At 43.0% G+C, this 23,601-nt stretch overlaps 1 long non-coding RNA gene across 1 annotated transcript; it reads right to left on the bottom strand.

Annotated features, from left to right (window-relative positions):
- Positions 1-991: 991 nt before the first annotated feature.
- Positions 992-20,550, bottom strand: LOC120998236. Its single transcript, XR_005778320.1, has 3 exons — positions 20,539-20,550; positions 7,538-7,545; positions 992-1,109 (listed from the first exon to the last, which is right to left on the bottom strand). It is a non-coding gene; the product is annotated as an uncharacterized LOC120998236 (long non-coding RNA).
- Between the last annotated feature and the right edge of the window lie 3,051 nt (positions 20,551-23,601).

Genomic DNA, 23,601 nt, shown 5'->3' with positions numbered 1-23,601 from the left:
GTCTGATACAGAGCTCTACCATCTATTAGAGTTAAACCCCATATCTATCCACCACAACCTTCTTAAAAAATATGGTGCAGGAGGCATATGGTGCTGGTATATTGAATAAGTATGATTACATTATTCCCAAAAATAACTAGATCTATTTTGTACTGGCTTTCAAAAACTCATAAATATACAGTACATCCCCCTGGCCGACCATATCAGGGTTAGGGTCGTAACCTGTATCCTTTCTCATTATATAGACTTACACTTACAAAAATTTGTAGTACAATTGCCCCAATACTTACATGACTCCTTCCAACATATTTCCAAATTGAGAAACCCAAACAGAGCCAATTTATAGTTGATGGTATCCAGTTTATTTTGGAGCATAATGTGTTCTCATTCCAATACCAGGTTTATGAAAAAGTCAAGGGTTCTGCCATGGGCATGAAAATTGCACTAACTCTAGTCAGTACATACTTTTTTTTTACGCGATACATTGATGACCTTTTTGGAACGCAGGACGCGCCGGCACGGCGACGCACACTGGTGCACGTAATTTCTGGCCGCTGCTCATGTCGGAATTTACATGAGCAGCAATAAGCGCATACCTAAAGCTCACATTTAATGTACTTAGCCCCGTTTCCTCTCCTCATCCCTCCCACTGATCAGCTGAATGGAAGGTTGCCGCCCCCACGACCCACTCTGCCGCCTCGACACAGGTTAAATTGATTGTCATTAATGATTACTAGGTGTATATATGAGCCTATGTGTTATTCAGGAACAGGCACCCCTGAGGAAGCCAGCAGAGCCTGGCGATACGCTTTGGGCTTGTTTTCTGACCACCATGCATACCCCACCATGCTATTTTAAATGATAAGTATTATAGCTTTCCATTTTTTTCATTGTTGATGGATTACATGTATTTTCAGCTGCTGCTTATTTGCACATGTGGGGGAATGTTCATGCCTTTGTGGTGAGTCAGGGGGACATGTGTCCATATCTAGTTCACATGACCCAGATTCATTGTATACAATGTTTTTAACCCATTCTTTGTTGTGTCTGTTGCTTTAAATAAATTTGATATTTTTATAGATGTGCGGCTACTATCTCGGTATTCTTTTCTCTTCTGTGTAACATATTGTGTTTCATACCGTGTGCCGGCACTCTTGCTCTATTTCTGATGTGCCCCCGCTCCCTGCATTACACATTGATGACCTTATTACCATTTGGGAAGGTACCAAAGCAGAGGCCCATTAATTTGTAAAACTCAATCAAATTTGTTGGGGCAATAACTTTATTTTTTATGATTTTTTTCTGTCACCCAAATTGAATTTCTGGGTATCCAATTCCTAATCAAAGGTGATCCGAATGACAATTCCATCAGTATAGAAACATTCTTTAAGAGCATATATACGAACAGCTTTTTGGATTTCTCTAGCTTTCATTACTGTAAATGTTTCATTCAGTCAGTACAAAAGAATTAGAGGGAATTGCTTCTGACGATTCCTTCAAGCAACAATTTAAGATCTTGTTGAATCACTTTACCCAAAAGGGCTACCCAAAAGCTATCCTTCAAAATGCTTACAGCAGGAAAGTTAAATTGACACAAGAACAATGTCTACAAAAAAGCAAGTTCCCACCTATACCACTGAGAACCAACAGATTAGGAAAGCTCTCAGTACGCACTGGCACATTTTGAAACAAGATTGTTCAGTAGGCAGTAATTTCCCTCAAGAACCTATGGTCACATTTAGGAGAGCACCTACACTGAAGAACATCTTAGCACCAAGCAGATTGCGCCCTACCAGACGAAAAACTATTTCTAATCAGCCATCTATGTGTTCATCCATTGTGGGTTCCTATTGTGGTGGACCTCCTAAATGTCTGACTTGTCATCCGGCATAGGGTGAAGTTGGTTACATCTAGAGCCAATTATGCCACATTCCCAATCATGTCATTCATCAACTGCTCCTCAGAATATATGGTGTCTGTACAAGAATGCCCACGTGGATTTCAATAAGTAGGATGCACATCTCAATCCCTGCGAGAGTGTATGAATATACATAGGAGCAAAATAAAATCGGCATATCCACTACACAATGTGTCCAGGCACTTTTCTATCCACCATAAATCCAATCCCAACCTGTAATTTCTCTTGAATAGATCTCCCTGGGACATCCAATCAGACTGGGTTCACTTGCTGAAAGGGAGAACTATTGGATATTTAAATTAGGCACCCTACACCTAGGGGACCTCAATGAATTTATTGAAAATGTCTGATCCCCCTTTGCAAAATAGGTGGCATACGTTTTTAACATTGTTTGTGGTATTTGTATAATTTAATTTCTTGTTAGTTTTATTGTATTGCATTATTTTGTACATTGTACTCCAGAAAGAAACATTATTGGTTCCATTTGGATTTATCACTGTTTATCCCTCATATGTTTATACCCCATAGATAGTATACCTTTTTCAACTAAATGTCCAACTATTTTAACTATTTTATTTCACATAAAATATGAGTGTCCTAACCTGTTTTATGCAGATCACGTTAGGGGTCAAAAATATTTGCCACCTTCCTATACACATACAGCCATGCTGGCTTAGTGTTAGTACTTCATCTTCTCACTGTTGGAGTTATGGGTTCACATCCAACCATTTAATTTTTTTTTTTTCGAACCTTGACCTCATTCTATGATGTCATTTCCTATACCTGTTTTATCTTTTATATAAATCCCCATTGTTAGTGGTAACTGTATTACGACCAACTGAAGGCACTTGTTCAGAGCCAAAATGTGTTGTCAGTAATAAGGCTTTCAACTTGAACCCTGGCGGTAAGATTCTGTTCCATTTCACTGGCAAAGCGGCTCCAACTCTTCATTTCTCCTTCTCATTGGATCAGCTTTGCTTTCAAGGAAGATACTACCTCCAGCCATGCTTGGTATTCACCACATTGCCTTCATTAGAGTGCCTTTTATAGCACAACCGCTCAAGGTGAGCTTCCACCTGTTTGATTTTTATATTATGTCATTCCTATTGGCAATACTACCTAAGGTGCACTGTGTATGATCTTCTCATCTGGTCTACTATGACAGCTTTGAGATGCTTTGTATTTGTGTCACTGACAGCGCGGTGTGGTACCGTGACAACATAACTTTTTGTATGCATTTGATGCATCACATTCCTGACATGCTTAGTGTAGATGTAGGTACACAGATGGTGCCATGTTTGTAGCTACAGAGATTTACTAGCATACATGTGGGCTGATACTGGTGAGTGTGCCAATTCTAGCGGTTATTATTTATACATATATGTGATGGTGATCGATATGTTATCACTAATTAGCATGTATATTTCAGGCTTTTTAATACAGACCTTGTATCTAGTGTTGAGCAAATCAAAGCATCTGAAGAGGAATTCATTCTGAAGTTTAGGAAAAATTAGAACTTCCTCACGCTTCGTGGTAGCGAATCAATTTTTCTAGCGAATTTTTCTTAAAATGGTGGCTGAAAATAAAAAAAATTATACTGACCTCATCCACTTGTATCACAATGTTATTATGACATGATTTGCACTTATACACTTCATCTATAATGATAAATTGATTGTATACTGTATATATTTGGATACATTTGTATTGTGTCTCATTTCTATTTATCTGTCTACCTCATATCCATTGTGGGGATTCGCTCTGGTAGGCAAGGTAAGCGGACGGAGTACAGAGAAAATTACCAGTTCTTAAATCAAACTTCAGTGTTTATTCACACATGAGGCAAGTTCACAAAACAAAACGTCACTTTGCAGTCTGAGTGTTAATTCACACACAATGGCAAGTTCATACAGCAAAAATCACCTTGTATTTTTTTTCGTGTTGGTTCACACCTTGCTGGCAGTTCTGCCTCAACAGTCCATAGCATTGCACGTGAAAAGGGGGGCAAGTGACTTGATAAAACTTAACTTTTAATAATATTCTTAGATAAAATATAGGCCCCTACTTGACAAACGACACAAAGAAACAAAAAACTTGTGTGGCGGGCCCAGAGCTCAACTGGCCGTCGGTATAGGACTGTCTAAAGCGCTGGGTGGCCCGTTAAAGTGGCTGGATGGGTACCGAGTATGACTACTTGACATAAACAAACATTCATAATTGTTGTGTCACCATTGTGGAAGTATCCGCAATGGAACAAAGTGTCACAGATGGCACCTTACGCGGACTAACAGGTGGCTGGTGAAGAAAAGACCTGAGGGAGGGAAGCTGACCCTACCACTTCCCTACTTGGCCTAGTCCACCCTATAGAATCCTAGGTGCGGGATCCAAAAAACAAACAGTCCATAGCAGGCTTTAGGCGGCCTGTTTTCCTGACACAAGGGTCTCATCCCCCCAACTGGGCACAAGCCTCAGATCCCAACACAGAGATTGCTGCTGAGCCCAGCTGTCTTTTAAGGACAGGCAGGTGCTGCCAAACCCGGACCGGCACTTAAAATCCAGTCCGGTGTTTGACCCCACCTGGCTGCAAATCAGCCCAGCTGCACACGCTGGGATGAAAATAACTGTTTTCCCAGACCATACCCTTCACAGTGTCACGCCATCTATACCCAATAATGAATCCCTCCAGTGTGACATGTGAGCATAGAAGGAGCTGGAAAATCTCCATACATATGTGCTGTAGCCTCTGACTGTGTAGGTCAGCCTCCTGCAAAGAAATGAGCAGCCCCAATAGTTTATGGTGTTCTGATACAAGGGTCATCATTGTGATGTCATGGAATGCTGAGATATCATGTGCTCATTTGCATATGCAGCTGCTATCTATCTATCTATCTATCTATCTATCTATCTATCTATCTATCTATCTCATACCAACCTGTCTGATAGATATGAGGTAGATACATAGTTAGATATCTATTTACACCCAATAATAAATACCCCCAATGTGTCCTGTGAGCATAAAGAGTTAGAAGCCTCCATACATACCTGTTGTAGCCTCTGACCACACAGGTCACCCTCCAGCAAAGGAATGCGCAATCCCAATATTGTTTGGTGTTTTGATACATTGTGATGTCATGGAATGCTGTGATGTCATGGAATGAAGTGACATCATGTGCTCATTTGCATTTGCACCTGCCAATGTGCCATTCAAACTGTGGAAAACTCATTTAATTGTTTCCCAGACTAACAACTGCCCACCCATTAGATCCTGTCCAATGTCAAAAGAGGCCAAGGTCAGCTATCAGCTACTACATCTATCTATCTGATAGCTATATATCTACCTCATATATATCTAAACCCAATGTTATCATTGATCGCATACATTAGCCCCAGATGTCTGCTCTAAAACAGCAGGCACCCGGCGGCTATGGTGTCTGCTGCACTCAAGAACGGGCACCATCTTTAAATACCCACCCTGCACCATACATGTACGGCGCTGGGTAGAAAGGGGTTAAAAAGCTGTTGGCCAAACACTTATTCAGCTGAAAGATCTCTCTCTCAACTCCCCCATACACATACACGCTTGACTAAATTAGTCATGCATGTATATTCAATGGAGAGAGATGAGAAAGCTGCTGCCACACATCTCTGGTGGCTTTTCTCTTGGGAGAACAAATGGTTAGGGCACTGAAATTGAATGCATCCAATCCTTCTCTCCTCCAGTATCATCTGTTGTGCGAGAGTTGGGAGCTTCCAATACACAATAGATTATCAGCTGACCCCACTGAAAATGGGGGATTCTGCCGACAATACTCTAGGGCACGGATGCTCAACCTGTGGCCCTACAGCTGTTGAAAAACTACAACTCCCAGCATGCCCTAAAAGCTGTAGGCTGTCCAGGCATGCTGGGAGTTGCATTTTGCAACAGCTCGAGGGCCTCAGGTTGAGCATCCTTGCTCTAGGGTGTATGGGGACCTTTACTCTGAACTGTCCTTTCTATATTCATGGGTGGTGGGGGTGACAGAGAGTGCTATAAACAAAGTCCACAGAGAAGTGGTGTATTGTTAACTGTAACTTAAGAAGCTTTGACCAGACACGCTACTGGGATAGCATAGGGGTGGTGTGGTGCTGGTTGGACTGCCATGCTAACATTTAATAGAGAAAGTTAAAGACTCCTGACAGGAAGTAGTATACATTAAATGACTTCAAAAATGATATCCAGAAAACCATCCATTACATTTTTTATGTGAAAAAAAACCTTACTTATAGTAGTTAGTTACACATGAATTGCTAGAATGTGATAGCAGTTTTCTGATGGAGGTTTCCCTTTAAGAACACTGGAAGGTATAAAACAAAAGACACCTGAGTATATCTCCATCTCTACTAAAGATATATTCCAGTAACTGGATTCCCAAGTTGACCAATGCATAATACAACAGTCTATCTCTATAGCGACTAGCTCTTCTGATAAAAATTAGACTTTGTTGTTCTGTAGAAGTAGGAACATTACTATATCCCAAAAATTCTTTACTGCATCCTGTTACTGGGAAGATTTCAGCCATGCTATGTCATGCAGTCATGTTTGTTGGCTACTGCTTTACCTTCTGATTTACTATATAATGTTTCTATTTCTAGCAATTCTAGCCGGCTTAATTGCCCATATAAAGTTAGGGAATAGAGATGTGAAAGAGGTGAAAATGTACCTTTTGTCCAAGTGGACAAATCTAGAGGACCTGTCAACATTCCTGACATGTCTGTTTTAGTAACTACTAGTATTCCCCATGTAATAACAATTCTGGAGTATAAGTATTCTTATGCCTCTATTTTGTACCATTACTTTATTATTTCTGATAGAAGTTATGAATGAATTGCTAGGAGTCTTCAGTAAGGGCACAGAAGGGTGTTAACCAGTTGGGGATGTAACCCTGTACAGTCTGACAATTATAGCACTGACGCTTTAAAGAAAACCTTCCACAATGGAAATGCAGTCCAATCTGTAACATGTAAGTAAAGCATACTGGAGCCGACACCATTATTAATAAAACAGGGGAGAGACTACTGTAGCTGCAGAGTGAAGGTGCCTACCGCTCCCGGCACCTCTGAATAAACTACTGTACCGCACACTAATTCCACACTGCATGTGGTACTGTAGGCAAGCCCCTAAACTGAAGTATACATTATAAGGCGTCTAAGTACATGTAGCTCTTTCTCAATTTTGTAAAAGTCTGATCCTAGGTGATACTGAGCTTGAGTCCATGATAGGTTCTTCCAGCAAAAAATAGTGAGTAATGATCTTCATAGCACCACAGGTAGTATCAGTGAAGAATGGTAAGCTGGGATCCCCGACTGGCGGTTCAACTCACGTGCGATAACCAGAAGGTATACTAGAAGTGACGCCACTCAAGAGCCAGACAGCAGTGATGCGCTTCCCAACATGTTTCTGAAATATAGAATCCTACTTCATCAGGGATACTTAGCCCCACTGCCTTTCTGACCTAAATACACACTGAAATACTTTGAAAACCCGAGATGGAATCAATGCCTTATCTAGAAGTCCATATAGAGATTGTTTAGAGTGACCTGGCTTCCCTAGGTGCTGATAGTAGTATAGTGATGGATAACTCGTCAAACTCAAAGTGACATATGGCCACGCCCCTTTCTGCCCATAACCCCGCCTACAATCTCATCCAAACCACGCGCCTAAAATACCGCCCATTCAAATCCCCTTTTATTCTTTTAGATCCGATAAAACCTCAGTAATCTAATTAAGTTTTAATATGTTTAAAAATAAAATTATTTTAAGCTTGTATTAAGCTTGTATCAACCTCTTATTAAGCGATTATAAATAATGACAATAGCTATTTGATCAGTCTATCTATAGGACCTTCAATGATGTCACGAAATGTCCTGCAAGGTATACGATGCAGTCCAACACGTCAGTAATTTAATTAAGTTTAATATGTTTAAAAATAAAATAATATTAAGCTTGTATTAAACTTATAATGACCTTTTACTAAGCTATTATAAATATTGGCAGCGACTAATTGATCCTTCTATCTTCCTAAAAGCTAAAAGACCTTTCATGATGTCACCGAAACGCCCCATTTTCCGCCCATAACCCCAGCCCACTCCGACCACAACCCCACCCATCTTGATGTCATCGAAGGTCCCGCAAGGCAGCAGTCCCTTTGTTAGTGGACCTGCGATCTTTGAAATTTGCTTTTAATTATACACGATCGGGTTTATTAAATCGAAGGCTGCCGTGATTTAAGCAAAATATTCGATCACCGCATCTCACACAGAAATGTATCATTTATAAATATTAACAATAGCTAATTGCGGCACCCAACTTTCCCGGGGCCAATTCTGTCTACCCATTTGTCCTATTACATAGCCTATGAACAGCGGTTCACAGACATGTCCAGCGTCCATTTTGCGAAGCGCGTCAAGGTACGTCCGAACGTGTTGAAGACATGTTCGGGCATGTCCTATGTCACGGCCATGGTCATGGTCGTGACTCTTGAACCGCAAGCTGTTGCCTGCGGTTTGGTTTGGGTGTTCAACCACAGGTGAGGGCCGCTAGAGTGTTGCCTCGGGCAACAAGTTGTTTTGTATTGTCGCAGTATAGCAGCCTGAGCTGGTGCTAGGCAGCTTGCTGCAATGTGCATGCGGTTGCACCTGGCAACCTGTCTGTTAGGTGTGTCTTCTGAATGTCTGGTGTGCACTGTGTTTTATGTTTTGTATGCACTCTGACATTTTCCCTTCGTCTGTGGCTGCCCGTGGCAACGTTTGGTGTTTGTACATGTGGTGGCAATGTCTCAGCCTTTTGGCCGGCTCCCAGGACACGTTTGCCATGCATGTCGTTGTCAACGGTAACAGCTGCAGTGAGAGTTTGTGTGTATTCCCCTTTATGTGGTTCCACTACACTCCCTGGTGTTGGAAGGGTTAACTTCCTTCCCTGTGTGTCTGAACACTGGGTGTGTCTGTGTGGGTGTGACTACTTGGGCCTATAAAGCCTCACTTAAGACCTGATGTCTGAAAGGTACTCCAGCCTTGTAGTAAGCTGGAGGCACTCTCCTGGTCACATATAACATCTGCCAGTGAGGGCCACCCTTGTGGTCATAAGTTTATGTCTATGTGATGTTCAGTCGATATTTTCCTTTTGTTATTTGGTGCAGCTATGGATCTGGGTTCCTGTGTGTGGATGTGTGTTTGCTGGGTTCATTGAATGTTGTGTGGACATCAGCTTGCCAGCACAGGGATCCAGTCAGCAAGGCTGTGGCAGGTAGGTGGAACTAGTTCAGTTCACCTGCCATATCCATAGGACTGTTTGTGTTCCCCTTTTCCCTGCAGCTTGGCCAGTGAGACTCCTGTTCCTCTGTGTTCAGAAGGAACAGGTCGTCTTACCCTGCTCCTAGTTTAGGGCTGTCCTGAGGGCTAGCAGGGACTACAAGGTTCCGGCGCATGAGCCCTCCTACCATCAAGGTCGGCTCATGCAGCTAGGAGTCAGGGTCAGATTAGGGATGTGATTAGGAGGTGACCTGCTCCCTAAATCTGTCCTCCTGGTCGAGCAGCGACCACCATCTTCGATCATCGCACGGCTGAGGGTTTTCCCCATCCTCAGCCGTGACATCCTAAGACGCTATTTGAGAGTTCATAACCACGCCCTACGGTGTCCCCATAACCCCTACCAGTCCAGACCATAGGAAATTTGCTTTGTTACGTAATTATGTTTAATAGAAATCAAAGACATACGTGACTTAAGCAAAATGTCTTTATTTACAACGCATCACGGTACATTTTTCAATAACTCAGTAGGGTAGAAGCATTTATGCGTAATCACAGCAACGTATACATAATTGTTTCATGCACTTTGTTACAAAGGAGCGTACAAAACCGTAATTTTTTCTAAAATCACTCGTAAATATTTTTGATACATTTTCAAAAGACATGCCTTTAGCGATACAATGTAAGATATAGATGCAGTAATACCCGCAGATGGAACTAACGGCATTCTGTATTTGTCTGTTTTGATACCTTACACCTCAGAATTTTTAGATAAAAATGTCATAAATTCCCGGCAGGAAATATTTCATTCGCGGGCGATAATCCATAACTATCAAACGCCATTCGGGTATAATATAATTAAAATCCAGTGCTTTCCCCGCTGATACGAATTGTCCGTATTTACAATACAGGTCGCCGGGCAGTTCGATGATTTTATTTACCGGTACGGAAATACGCCTTTAAATATGCGTCGGGCATGAAAGTCGGCTTTGATAACACAGGTAATTTCATAATTATTCATTTTATTGAAAATTAAATCATATAAAACTTCTATTGTTTATTTCAATAAACGGAATACACAATCATATTAACCCCTTCCCTACCAGCGCCGTAATAGTACAGCACTGGCCGGGTCTTTAAAGATGGCGCCCGCTCCTACGGACGCCATAGCCGTGGGTTGCCGCCTGCTTCTTATAGCAGACACCAACGGCTCATGTCCGCCACCAGCAGTAATACCGATCGTGGACATTTAACCCCTCAGGATTGACCACGGCATCTGAGCACGCTGAAAGCCGAAAGCGCGCGCTTTCAGTTATGCTCCGGCTCCCCCGTGCAGCAATCGGAGGAGCCGGAGCGTGTGTGCAGCAGCCCCTGTCTTTGTGAATGACAGGAGGCTGCTGCATAGTATTTCCTATAGAGCCCTTGCCTGTAATAGGGCTCCATAGGAAAGTGGTAAAATCATCATAGATTCCAATGCAAGTGCAGTGGAGTCTATGATAATAGCTATCTAGTGATTGCCTGTTATAGTTCCCTATGGGAACTATAAAAAAAAAAGGGTAATAAAAAGAAAAAAGTTTTTAAAAATAAAACAAATTTATGTGAGGACCCATTCACTTCAATGGGGCCGCAAAAGATGCGGACAGCACTCCGTGTGCTGTCCGCATCCGTTGCACCGTTCCCTGGCCCGCAAAAAAAATATAACCTGTCCTATTCTTGTCCATTTTGCGGACAAGAATAGGCATTTCTACAATGGGCCGCCCATTCCGTTCCGCAAATTGCGGCAGGCACACGGGTGGCTTCCATTTTTTGCAGATCTGCGGTTTGCGGACCGCAAAAAAAGGCACGGTCGTGTGCATGAGGCCTTAGGGTAATAACCTGATTTAACAAAAACCTCTCTGACAGGGTCATCGCGCCAGGCGACGTAGAATACACCATCGCCGGTCCCAAAGGTTTTCCACGTATGGGGATAATGAATCTCGACTAACGCTGCTTCATAAGGGCCGCGAAGATAGACGGAATTTGCTAATTTAGTGGTGTAATCAGTGATGGTATTTTTGGGGTAAAGTTTGGCGGAGGCGTTGCAGGGTAGCGTAATAAAAAAAAAAACGTCTTCCATAGTTTACACACTCACCAACTGCTTTTCCGGCACCCAAGAGTTAAACTTTTCGGGGTAACCGACCCACTTTACAAAATACAGCGTTTTTCCCCTAACCTTCTTTTTCAAGATTTTTTCTATCCAGTAAACGCACCGCCTATCGAGGGGTACTTTTTGGACTTCTTCCGCGTAGAACGATCCTTCAATGATCTCGTCGGACAGGTCTTTCAACATATAAAGGGGTCTGAGGCCCCTAGTGTTTACAATGTAAATGGTAAATATCTCGTCCTTATAGATTTGTTCATAACCCTTTGCGAACGTCCCCTTATAGCGTACAATTCTGACGTGGTCGCCTATTTTTTAATAACGATTAAAATTTTTTAATAGAGGCGTAATCGCTGTCGATATTTTTCCAAACGGTTAAAGAGTTCTCTTTTGTTACATCAACAGGGCAACACCTTATGGTTCTGTGGTACGTGCGATTATAGCTATACACCAGGTCTTGTAACTTGTCAATGTATCTGTATGTGTTTTGTTCTCTAAGATAACGCCACTTTCTTGTTTTCAGCATTCTATTAAAATGCTCCACCAACGACTCTTTGACTGTATTCGAAGTTAAAAAATGATGTATTTTAAAGGTTTCACAAAGTTTTCTCATAGCAAGTATTAGCAAGTATTTTACACCATTATTTTATTTTAAAAAATCTATCATTGACACAAGATCGGCTTGCCATTGGTCGTCTATATCAGACACCACGACTTTGTTTCTCTTAAATGATTTTTTAACCGGTTTGTACAATGTGTAAGTATACTCGTTGTTCAACCAATTTTTTACAGAATCTTTTCTTATTCCAAATTTTTCGTACTGAGATAAGGACTCAACGCCGCTGTAAGAACCGACAGCTTTTGGCGTGTAGTACTGTTTTCTCAATATTTCGGCGTTCGCGGTAATTTTAGCAATGTTTTTAAGCACCCACTATCGACGACACGCCCTAGCGGTTTTATGCAAAGATAGTGTATTTATTGTAAAAAGAAAAAACGGACTATATTTTTATTTATAAAGTCATTTTATGTAAAAACATTGAGATATTACACGCAAATACATTTTTATATACCGTCAAAGTAAAATTTACAACGATAACCAAGCCGTCTGTAACAAAGTAAAACAAATAAAAACATTATCAGACGCTACGTACAAATACATTCAAAGTAAAATTTACAACGATAACCAAGCCATCTGTAACAAAGTAAAACAAATAAAAACATTATCAGACGCTACGTACAAATACACTCAAAGTAAAAGTTACAACGTTAACCAAGACATCTGTAATAAAAGCGGCGTTCTCTTTTCAGGTAATAAAGAGCCTCGCGTTAATGCAGGGGTTGTTGTTACGATCAGCTGCTGCCTAAAAGGGGTACGAACCATTTCAAAAGGTTCGTCGGGCGACCCCCTTTTTAAATTATCGTAAAGTTCTCTCGTCCTTGTATTACCGATCACAGTTGATGGCACGTTCAGTTCGGCGATGGTTTCCATGAAGAAGTCCCAACCGCGAGGCGTTTTAGCCTTAAGCAACCCGTGACTCTGCGTCGCGACGTGAATCAGGTCGATGATGTTGGATCCTATAACTTGATCTTTGTAAATTAATTCACCCCTAGCGTTCCAGTACGGCTTGTTACCCGACCGTCCAGTTTGTTCAACAAAAGTTCAGCATTTTTCCTATACCTTATATTAACATTGTCAAGTATCTCTTTAACACGTTAGTGTATCTCTTAATTTTTTCATTATCTGAAAGGTCATTTCTGTGTAGTATTTCGCTAATTTCGACGTCCAAACGCCGCGTAATGGTTTGACGTATGTCTGGTGTTTCTACAACAGTTTTTTTCAAACGGTCCAACTCGTGTTTGGAAACCAGGAACATTTTCTCAGCATACCCCATTATGAGCCGCCAACTCTATTAGCTATCAAGCTAGTAATTAAAAGTATCGCAAAGCCGAGCAGCGAACCTATAAAACCGCAGTGCTGGTTCACAATGCGCTTCTTGTCTTTTATGGGACAGCTTTTATCGCTTAATTTCTTTATAGCCTTGCACAATATTTTTTTGTCGCTCTCTAAGAGGTATCTTTCCTTTAAGGATATTGAGAGCGATCTCGCCTATAGCGGATATCAAATCATTACTGGCGCTGTGTAATACTGATTTTCGGACCGCCGGTTTTGTTTCGACCAACGCTCTTATAAGATCCCAATTACGTCGGATCCTGTTCAACATCTTTACAGGAGCGGCGACGCTACCAAGAATGACAGTCGAGATGAGAAATATCACATTTTAGAGCTTCTTTTTGCACACTTAAACCGCTGGAAGATCTGTCGGGAATAAACCAGTTCTTAGCCGTAGTTCATCGGGCGTGTCAGATCTTAAATCTACGAGTAAATAGCCGTAAGGCGCGTGTGTAGCGTCTTCAAAAGCTTCTAAAAAGAAACGTGTTTTAACGGGGTGCATTTGCCGAGCCAATGTAATAACTTGTAATTTATCACGCGGGTTCTTAAAAAGGACCATGTATTTAGTGTTTAAATTTATGGTCTGGCTTTTCTTACCCTGACAAAAAAATGTTTTGAACGAGATACATGATGCTCAAATTTCTGTGGTGCACGTATTTGGTGAAAGCGTTTTGCATTTCAAGATTTTCACAAACCACCTCCATAAGATCATCGACGACCACCAAATTTACCTTGTCCTGCGGGAATAGGTCATCGTCTCAAAAATTTTGCGGTATTCCCTCGATAAACCTGATATTTGTAAACACACCGGTTAGCACGTCATATAATTTCTGCTAACAGGCGTAAAGCCAAATGACATTGTCGGGTTTGTGTGACATTAGCGTATCCGCTTGTATTAACAACCGTTTTACAAAAAAACTCTTTCCGGAATTTTAGAGCCCTGCTAAAATACAATAAAATGGGTGTTGAAATTGCGCTGCCATGTATAATAGCCGAAAGGTAGCGTCGTAAAGTCGGTCCTCAGTCGTCTCTTTGTGTACACGCACTTTAGCATTTTACGTAGCGGTCTTGCCTCTATGTCCCAATGCTTCCTATTTCTGAAAATGCAGTTTTGCTCTATACCTATTGTTTTCAACTTACGAATATGACGAAGTCTATGTCGTGATAAAGACAACGTTCTTGCAATCTGTCTATGAGGCTGTATAATTCGAGTCTGGCGTAGCCGGTTGTAAAACAGGCTATAAAAATGTTTGCTTTTTTGCTAATGAGTGTAGTGCTCTTTTACATAACGTCGATTGACTACGGTCGTCTCGGCATAGATGAAATTAACCTCGGAGGGATCATAGTATGGTACAAACGCTAATTTGAAAAGCTCGTCAGGATCTGTGACTATACTGGTGCGCGGCAAGTTAGAACGCTATCGTGTCTAGCCAATTACTGCCCATCATCTCTTTTTTCAATCTCGTCGATATGGGTGATCAGGCTTGTATATTTGAGATAGATAGGTAGATAGATAGATATGTAGATAGAAAGATGGATAGATGGATAGATAGATATATGGATAAATAGATAGATATTAGAAGTTAATATTTTGTATATTTATATAGATTTATAGTTTTTAGTTAGATTTTTATATTTGTATATTTTTGAAAGATAGTTAGCTGTATAGACAGTTAATAGATGGATAGCTGTGTAGATAATAAGAAAAAGAAAAAAGATGAGCAGCACACAAATCACAGGGGTGCAATTCCTTGGGTAGATCACGGACTTGATCCAGTAAGGTATATATATAGAAAAATCCAAGGCAGCACACGAATAACGGTGAAAAAAATGATGTTTATTCCCCCATGTGCAGACAGCAACGTTTCAGCTCTCTCAATGGAGCCTTTGTCAAGCCATAACAATCAGTGCAATCTCAAGTGTTTAAATAGCATACATGATTACTGTGTGAATTACATGATTATACAAAAAAATTACATAATTATACAGAAATAGTATATAAAAAGTTTCTCATGGTTAACCAAATTTATGGCATGTGTTTATAATAAATCAACTACACAATTCATATCCGTTTTTACAATATCCCTAACCCACTTAATTATGGTGTGTATACATAATTCATAATAATTACATTCAGGTGCCTGTGATTGTGTAATGTTAAAAACATACATGGAAAACTCACATACTGGAGGAGAGCAGGAATCGCTCGGCGTCCGGAAATCGCAAACGCGCATGCGCGGGACTTCATCAGTGCCGCGAGACAATCTGTACTACACAGAGATCCGAGACCCACAACCAAGATGGCCGCGCGTGAACAAGAGCGTACTACGCATGTCCACTCCCAACACAGGGCGGAATCAACAGAGCCGGCGTGACAGTCATGTGTCCTGTCACATGATATAAACAACCCACCACGTCATGGACTATTAGCGATCCTAAGCTACAAATACTGTATTGAATCCTCACAAAACAGGGGTCCAGCGGTTTATTATGAAACAGTGGCATACACCACCTGTATATATTACCACCTCATCCCAATAATCAACAGGAAATTTTACTCACGTCCATGTGGTTCATACATACAGATGACTATCTCCCAAGCCCGCAGTCTTCAACCGAAACTCAATCGGAGACCCCAGGCTTATGAGGCAGCTGCAGGCACGGACGCCACCCATAAGGGGCCCCAAGCCACAGCTGTCCCAGAAGGAGACACATCAAAACAACCATTCAACACACGTGTCATGTCACCGCCCCTTATCCGGACACCTGTCAATCAGGAAAGATCATGCCCAAGATCGCCATCAGACCGCGCCCCCTCCCTGGTTCCAGGTCTCAGAAATCCGACCATACATTATATAACATTATACAAATATGCAAACATAAAAAATTGCCGATTGATCCTTCCTTCATCCAGTATTTCCAGAGATAATCCAATCGTAGAACTTAGCTTCATATTCATCTATAGAAAAAATAGAGAGACGGTATTACTGTTCACTATCATTAAATAATTGCACTTAAATACAGCCTTACACTTGAGGTAAGTAGAATTTCTCAGAACCCCAATACATATAAATCACAAGACAAAAAAGGAAAACAAAAAGGATCACCTACATTCATGACATACAATACAGAAAGGATACGGGAATGGACAAGACTGAAAGAATCAAACTACCCTAAAATCCACATTGAGCCCCATTGGTTTGAGAGTCTGAAGCTCAAAAATCCAATAGAGCTCTCTTCTTTTGAGGCGTATGGTCTTGTCCCCACCCCGTCTGGGTAAGGGCACTTGTTCGAGAATCCTAAATTTTAAATCCCGCTCTATATGACCTGCTTCTGCAAAATGCTTAGGCACAGGTAAATCCAGCCTCTTCTTTCTGATGGTATATCTGTGCTGATTTAATCTGGTTTTGACATCCCAGGTTGTTTCTCCAACATACCATAGTCCACACGGACATGATAGTAAATAAACAGCATAGGTTGAGTCACATGTCAAATACTGTTTGATGTGAACTGTCTTCCCATTGGCTGGATTAAGAAATGGCTCACCCCTCAGCATATATGGGCAGTTCACGCAACCGTGACATGGATAACAGCCCTTCCGAGTAGAGCCAAAATATGTGCCACAGTCAATCCTAGTGGATCCCACATCAGATCTAACTAGTTTGTCACCCAAGTTCCGGCTTCTTCGGAACGAACACAGTGGAAGAACCTTGAATTCTTCAACCTTGTCGAAACCACTGGCTAAAATCGACCAGTGTTTCCTGACAATGGAAGAAACCTGTGGACTGCTATTGCAGTAATCAGTAACAAGAGGTATTCTAAATGTGGACTTTCTAGGTCTTGCAAGGTCTCCATCTCCCATCCTCACTTTTGTTTTCTGAATGCTATCTGCAACGAGCTTATTGGGGTAACCCCTCGCCTTGAATTTACTGGCCATTTCAGATAAACGCTGGTCCCTCACTGGACCTTCCCCAACTATCCTAGCTACACGTAACATCTGACTTAGGGGAAGAGATTCAATCATCGGCCTAGGGTGGTGACTCTCATATCTAACCAAGGTATTTTTGTCTGTGGATTTAACAAAGAGGTCGGTGACTAGGGTATCACCCCGAATCATCACCTCCGTATCGAGAAATTGCATTGTTTCTTTAGAGTGCAGTACGGTGAATTTGACACTAGGGTCAATGTCATTCAAGAATGAGTGGAAAGCCATGAGATCCTCTGTGGCGCCCACCCATATCAAAAACACGTCATCTATATAGCGCCACCACCCCAGCACATGGCTGAAGTGGTGACACCGGTAGATGAATGAATCCTCCAAGTATGTCATGTATATGTTTGCATAGGTGGGCGCCACATTGGACCCCATCGCGGTCCCCCTTAACTGTACGTAGTAATCATCCCGAAATAAAAAATAATTCCTACATAAAATAAATCTCAATAAACCAAGCAGAAATATTCTGCATTCCTCTGTGTAATCTGTCTGGAGCAGACATAGTTCTACAGCATGTAGACCTAATTCGTGTTCGATTGACGTGTACAAGCTGCACACGTCAAACGAAGCAAGAATAGCTCCATCTGGGACCCTCAAATCTTTGATTTTATCCAAAAAATCGTTCGTATCTCCGATATAAGATCTGGCAGAAACCGCGAACGGTCGCAAAATCTTATCCAGAAAAATAGCCGGATTACAAAACAAGGACCCCCTGCCGGATACAATCGGCCGGCCAGGGAGGGCTCGTATGTTCTTGTGTATTTTAGGGAGAGTGTACAGTATAGGGGTTATTGGTTTTTCACATAACAAGTAACTGTACAATTTTTCATCTATAATCCCACCAAGTTTGGCCTGTCCTAACATCTCTCCAAGTTCCCTTAGCAATTTAAATTTTGGGTCATTAGAGACCCTTTGATATACATTGTTATCGGCCAGTTGTGATAAAATCTCTTGCACGTACTGATCTGTGTCCATTACCACAACCCCACCACCCTTGTCCGCAGACTTGATGGTGAGGCTGTGGTCTGCAGACAGATCAGTAACGGCCTTAATATCTTCAGTAGTAAGATTACCATGACTCAACGGGTTCACCAACACATTTTGTTTGAGTTTTTCAATGTCACGCCCGACCGCTAGAGTAAAAGCCTCAATAGCGGGATGGTGTGATACCGGATTAAAATTACTCTTTAGGAATAATCCCGTACCCTGTAAACTCAATTCGCTAGGTCTCATATTATCAGTCACTGGTCTGTCTGGATGCTCAGAAGCCCATACTTTCAATCTAATCATGCGGTAAAATCTTTGTAAATCTAATTCTACATTAAACCAATTGGTTTTAGCAACTGGGCAAAAAGACAGACCCTTATTTAGAACTTGAATCTGCGCATCAGTTAGTGTGGTTGAAGAGATGTTTACCACTGTGCTTTCTTCTTTTCTTTCACGTTCCTTGGTCTCTGGGACCTTGGTGTCTTTTCTCTTTCGCCACTTGTACTGGCGCCGTCCACCCCGCCGGAGTCTCCTGGACCTGTGCTCTGTTCTGGAAAAGGAGGACCGGTTGAAGACTGCGGGCTTGGGAGATAGTCATCTGTATGTATGAACCACATGGACGTGAGTAAAATTTCCTGTTGATTATTGGGATGAGGTGGTAATATATATAGGTGGTGTATGCCACTGTTTCATAATAAACCGCTGGACCCCTGTTTTGTGAGGATTCAATACAGTATTTGTAGCTTAGGATCGCTAATAGTCCATGACGTGGTGGGTTGTTTATATCATGTGACAGGACACATGACTGTTACGCCGGCTCTGTTGATTCCGCCCTGTGTTGGGAGTGGATATGCGCAGTACGCTCTTGTTCACGCGCGGCCATCTTGGTTGTGGGTCTCGGATCTCTGTGTAGTACAGGTTGTCTCGCGGCACTGATGAAGTCCCGCGCATGCGCGTTTGCGATTTCCGGACGCCGAGCGATTCCTCCAGTATGTGAGTTTTCCATGTATGTTTTTAACATTACACAATCACAGGCACCTGAATGTAATTATTATGAATTATGTATACACACCATAATTAAGTGGGTTAGGGATATTGTTCAATAATACAATTGTAAAAACGGATATGAATTGTGTAGTTGATTTATTATAAACACATGCCATAAATTTGGTTAACCATGAGAAACTTTTTATATACTATTTCTGTATAATTACGTAATTTTTTTGTATAATCATGTAATTCACACAGTAATCATGTATGCTATTTAAACACTTGAGATTGCACTGATTGTTATGGCTTGACAAAGGCTCCATTGAGAGAGCTGAAACGTTGCTGTCTGCACATGGGGGAATAAACATCATTTTTTTCACCGTTATTCGTGTGCTGCCTTGGATTTTTCTATATATATATAGCTGTGTAGATAGATAGATAGATATGAAGAAGCTTGATTTAGGGCTCTTTCACACTTGCGTTCTTGTCTTCCGGCATAGAGTTCCGTCGTCGGGGCTCTATGCCGGAAGAATCCTGATCAGGATTATCCTAATGCATTCTGAATGGAGAGAAATCCGTTCAGGATGCATCAGGATGTCTTCAGTTCCGGAACGGAACGTTTTTTGGCCGGAGAAAATACCGCAGCATGCTGCGCTTTTTGCTCCGGCCAAAAATCCGGAACACTTGCCGCAAGGCCGGATCCGGAATTAATGCCCATTGAAAGGCATTGATCCGGATCCGGCCTTAAGCTAAACGTCGTTTCGGCGCATTGCCGGATCCGACGTTTAGCTTTTTCTGAATGGTTACCATGGCTGCCAAGACGCTAAAGTCCTGGCAGCCATGGTAAAGTGTAGCGGGGAGCGGGGGAGCAGTATACTTAACGTCCGTGCGGCTCCCGGGCGCTCCAGAGTGACGTCAGGGCGCCCCAAGCGCATGGATCATGTGATCACATGGATCACGTCATCCATGCGCATGGGGCGCTCTGACGTCATTCTGGAGCGCCCCGGGAGCCGCGCGGACTGTAAGTATACCGCTCCCCCGCTCCCCGCTCCTACTATGGCAACCAGGACTTTAATAGCGTCCTGGGTGCCATAGTAACAGGGCCGGACTGGGGATAAAAACCAGCCCTGGAAAAAGTTGCACACCAGCCCCACAGCATTGCGTCATTATTTACTTGTTTATAATAGGAGAAAGCATTCATTTTAAAACACGTGTGTAAACACGAATATGAACTTTGCCCCACGATAGCTCTTTTGTAGAACCCCCATAAAAACTTACAGTTACTTGACTTGGCCCTTGGGGATCTCGGACACCACTTCAACACTTGGCAGGGGGCTCGGCGGAGCTGATGTTGTGCTTTATCCTAATGAGAAAGATTTCATAATAAGGATTTGGAGACGGGACAGAGGGATAGCAGAGCAGGGAGAGGATGGTGCTGCTACTAGGGGGTCATACCATGGGGGAGTAATAAAGCCCACTATAATGCCCCCCCCAGTAGTAATAATTCTCCTTATAATATGCAAAACATACCCCTTTGTAATGCCCCCAGTTGAGCTAATGTTCCCATAATGTGCCAACATAAAATACCCCTTCTCAGTGCCCCCGTAGATGACCCCCATAGTGCTCCCCCCTTCCCCATAGTACCCACCATAATGTGTCCCAGTATAAAATGCCCCTATACAGAGCCCCCCATATAAAATATCTTCTTTTTAGCCTCAGTAGATGCCCCTATAGTGCCCCCCAATAATCTGCAGTAAGATGTGCCCCCATAGATGCCCCCAATCATGTGCCAGTAATAAGAGCCCCCCCACCATCATGTGCCAGTAGCCAGAGCCCCCCATATCATGTGCCAGTAGCCAGAGCCCCCCATATCATGTGCCAGTAGCCAGAGCCCCCCATATCATGTGCCAGTAGCCAGAGCCCCCCATATCATGTGCCAGTAGCCAGAGCCCCCCCCATATCATGTGCCAGTAGCCAGAGCCCCCCCCCATATCATGTGCCAGTAGCCAGAGCCCCCCCCCCATATCATGTGCCAGTAGCCAGAGTGCCCCCATATCATGTGCCAGTAGCCAGAGTGCCCCCATATCATGTGCCAGTAGCCAGAGCCCCCCCCATATCATGTGCCAGTAGCCAGAGTGCCCCCATATCATGTGCCAGTAGCCAGAGTGCCCCCATATCATGTGCCAGTAGCCCCCCATATCATGTGCCAGTAGCCCCCCTTATTGCCAATAGCCCCCTTATGGGCCAGTAGCCCCCCTTATGTGCCAATAGCCCCCCTTATGTGCCAATAGCCCCCCTTATGTGCCAGTAGTCCCCCTTATGTGCCAGTAGCCCCCTTATGGGCCAGTAGCCCCCCTTATCATGTGTCAGTAGCCCCCCTTATCATGTGCCAGTAGCCCCCCTTATCATGTGCCAGCCCAGTAGTCCCCCCTTATCATGTGCCAGCCCAGTAGCCCCCCTTATGTGCCAGCCCAGCCCAGTAGTCCCCCCTTATCATGTGCCAGCCCAGTAGCCCCCCTTATGTGCCAGCCCAGCCCAGTAGTCCCCCCTTATCATGTGCCAGCCCAGTAGTCCCCCCTTATGTGCCAGCCCAGTAGTCCCCCCTTATCATGTGCCAGCCCAGTAGCCCCCCTTATCATGTGCCAGCCCAGCCCAGTATTGTACCTATATAAATAAAAAAAAAAAATAAAAAAAAAACAACTTATACTTACCTCCAGCAATGTGATGCGATGCAGGCCGCCTCTTCCGTCTGTGTCCCTCGCTATACGGCAGTCAGGCGACGCGATGACGTCATCGCGCCGCCTGCACCGGCCTCTGATAGGCTGCCAGCACTAGGCCGGCAGCCTATCAGAGGAACAGGAGGGGACACACCTCTCCCTCCTCTGCCGCAGCACAGGCATCTGTATTGCCGTCCTGAGGACGGCAATACAGATGACTATGGATATGGAGATGAGCGCTTCCGCAATGGAAGCGCTCATCTCCTGCTCTGCCCTGCCGCCGGCCGCGGCCGCCCCCACTTGTCACCAGGGCCGCGGCCTTGCGGCACTCAGGCTTGCCGGCCCACCGGGAAATTTCCCGGTATCCCGGCAGGCCAGTCCGGCCCTGCATAGTAACACTGAACGCATTTGGAAGACGGTTCCGTCTTCAAATGCTTTCAGTACATTTGCGTTTTTCCGGATCCGGAGTGTAATTCCGGCAAGTGGAGTACACGCCGGATCCGGACAACGCAAGTGTGAAAGAGGCCTTAACTGTGTTATTCTGGCTCCTTATTGTTTCACATCAAGAACCTGCTTAGCAGTAAATATATGACACCGGTCATCTATTGCCTACATCTGGGCTTCTACTCCTGGAGGGTCTCGATTGAGGGACGCTAAATTTGAAAATCTCTATTATGAGACACTGCTGTTGGAGTATTGATCTCCACTTCCCCTGACGAACCAGTCAGAAGTCATACTGACTGGGGAAACGTAACGTTGGGATTTGTGTTTTTGTATCTATATGTGTCTTTCTAGTGTGTCTGTTATGTCATATATTTCTGGTCAATTAGGATAGGGTGATATAGGGAGAGCTAGTTTAGGCACGAGGACAGGGAACCTCTACCTTTAAGGGGTGTCCCTGGGCTGAGTCTGTTTAGGGTCACGAAGGGATTTTTGTAGGATAGGATTGTCTCTCTTACTATTGGATATCACAGTTTTGAGCTGTACTACTGCTATCACAACCTACAGACCACCACGATTATCACTAGTGCTAAATAATCATCTGAACGCTTCTTCCACCAGCACTAGATCTCCATCTAGCTATGGAGCACTACACCCATTGACATCTGAACTAACCATCTTATTCCATTTTTTCTGGTATTTCAGCAAACCGTGAGTAACCAATTAACCTGTTCATAGTGGTTCATCAATGTGTGAATAATCACGATATACATATTTAGTATTTCAGCTAACCGTGAATTATCACGGAACATGTATTATGTGAACCCACGTAAATAAGGTCATCAGTGAACTATAATAACCGTGAGTGACCAATTAACCTGTTTATAGTGGTTCAACAATGTGTGAATAATCACGATATACATATCTAGTATTTCAGCTAACCGTGAATTATCACGGAACAAGTATTATGTGAACCCACGTAAATAAGGTCATCAGTGAACTATAATATATTTTTTTTAGAGGTGGGACGAATCCAATTTTTTTCGAATCCGAATCCGAAAAGGTTCTCGAATATATCGAATCTTTCGAATCTCGAATCCTACGAATCCTGTACATAATTGTGTGAACGCACGGTGTAGGAAACAAAGTCAGACCGCGTCAGTTTGTCTGAACCTCCAC

The sequence above is a fragment of the Bufo bufo genome, chromosome 4 (assembly GCF_905171765.1).
Source record: "Bufo bufo chromosome 4, aBufBuf1.1, whole genome shotgun sequence".
Lineage (NCBI taxonomy): Eukaryota > Metazoa > Chordata > Amphibia > Anura > Bufonidae > Bufo > Bufo bufo.
Note: the sequence above shows the minus strand (reverse complement) of the source record. Positions and strands in the feature narration are given on the sequence as shown.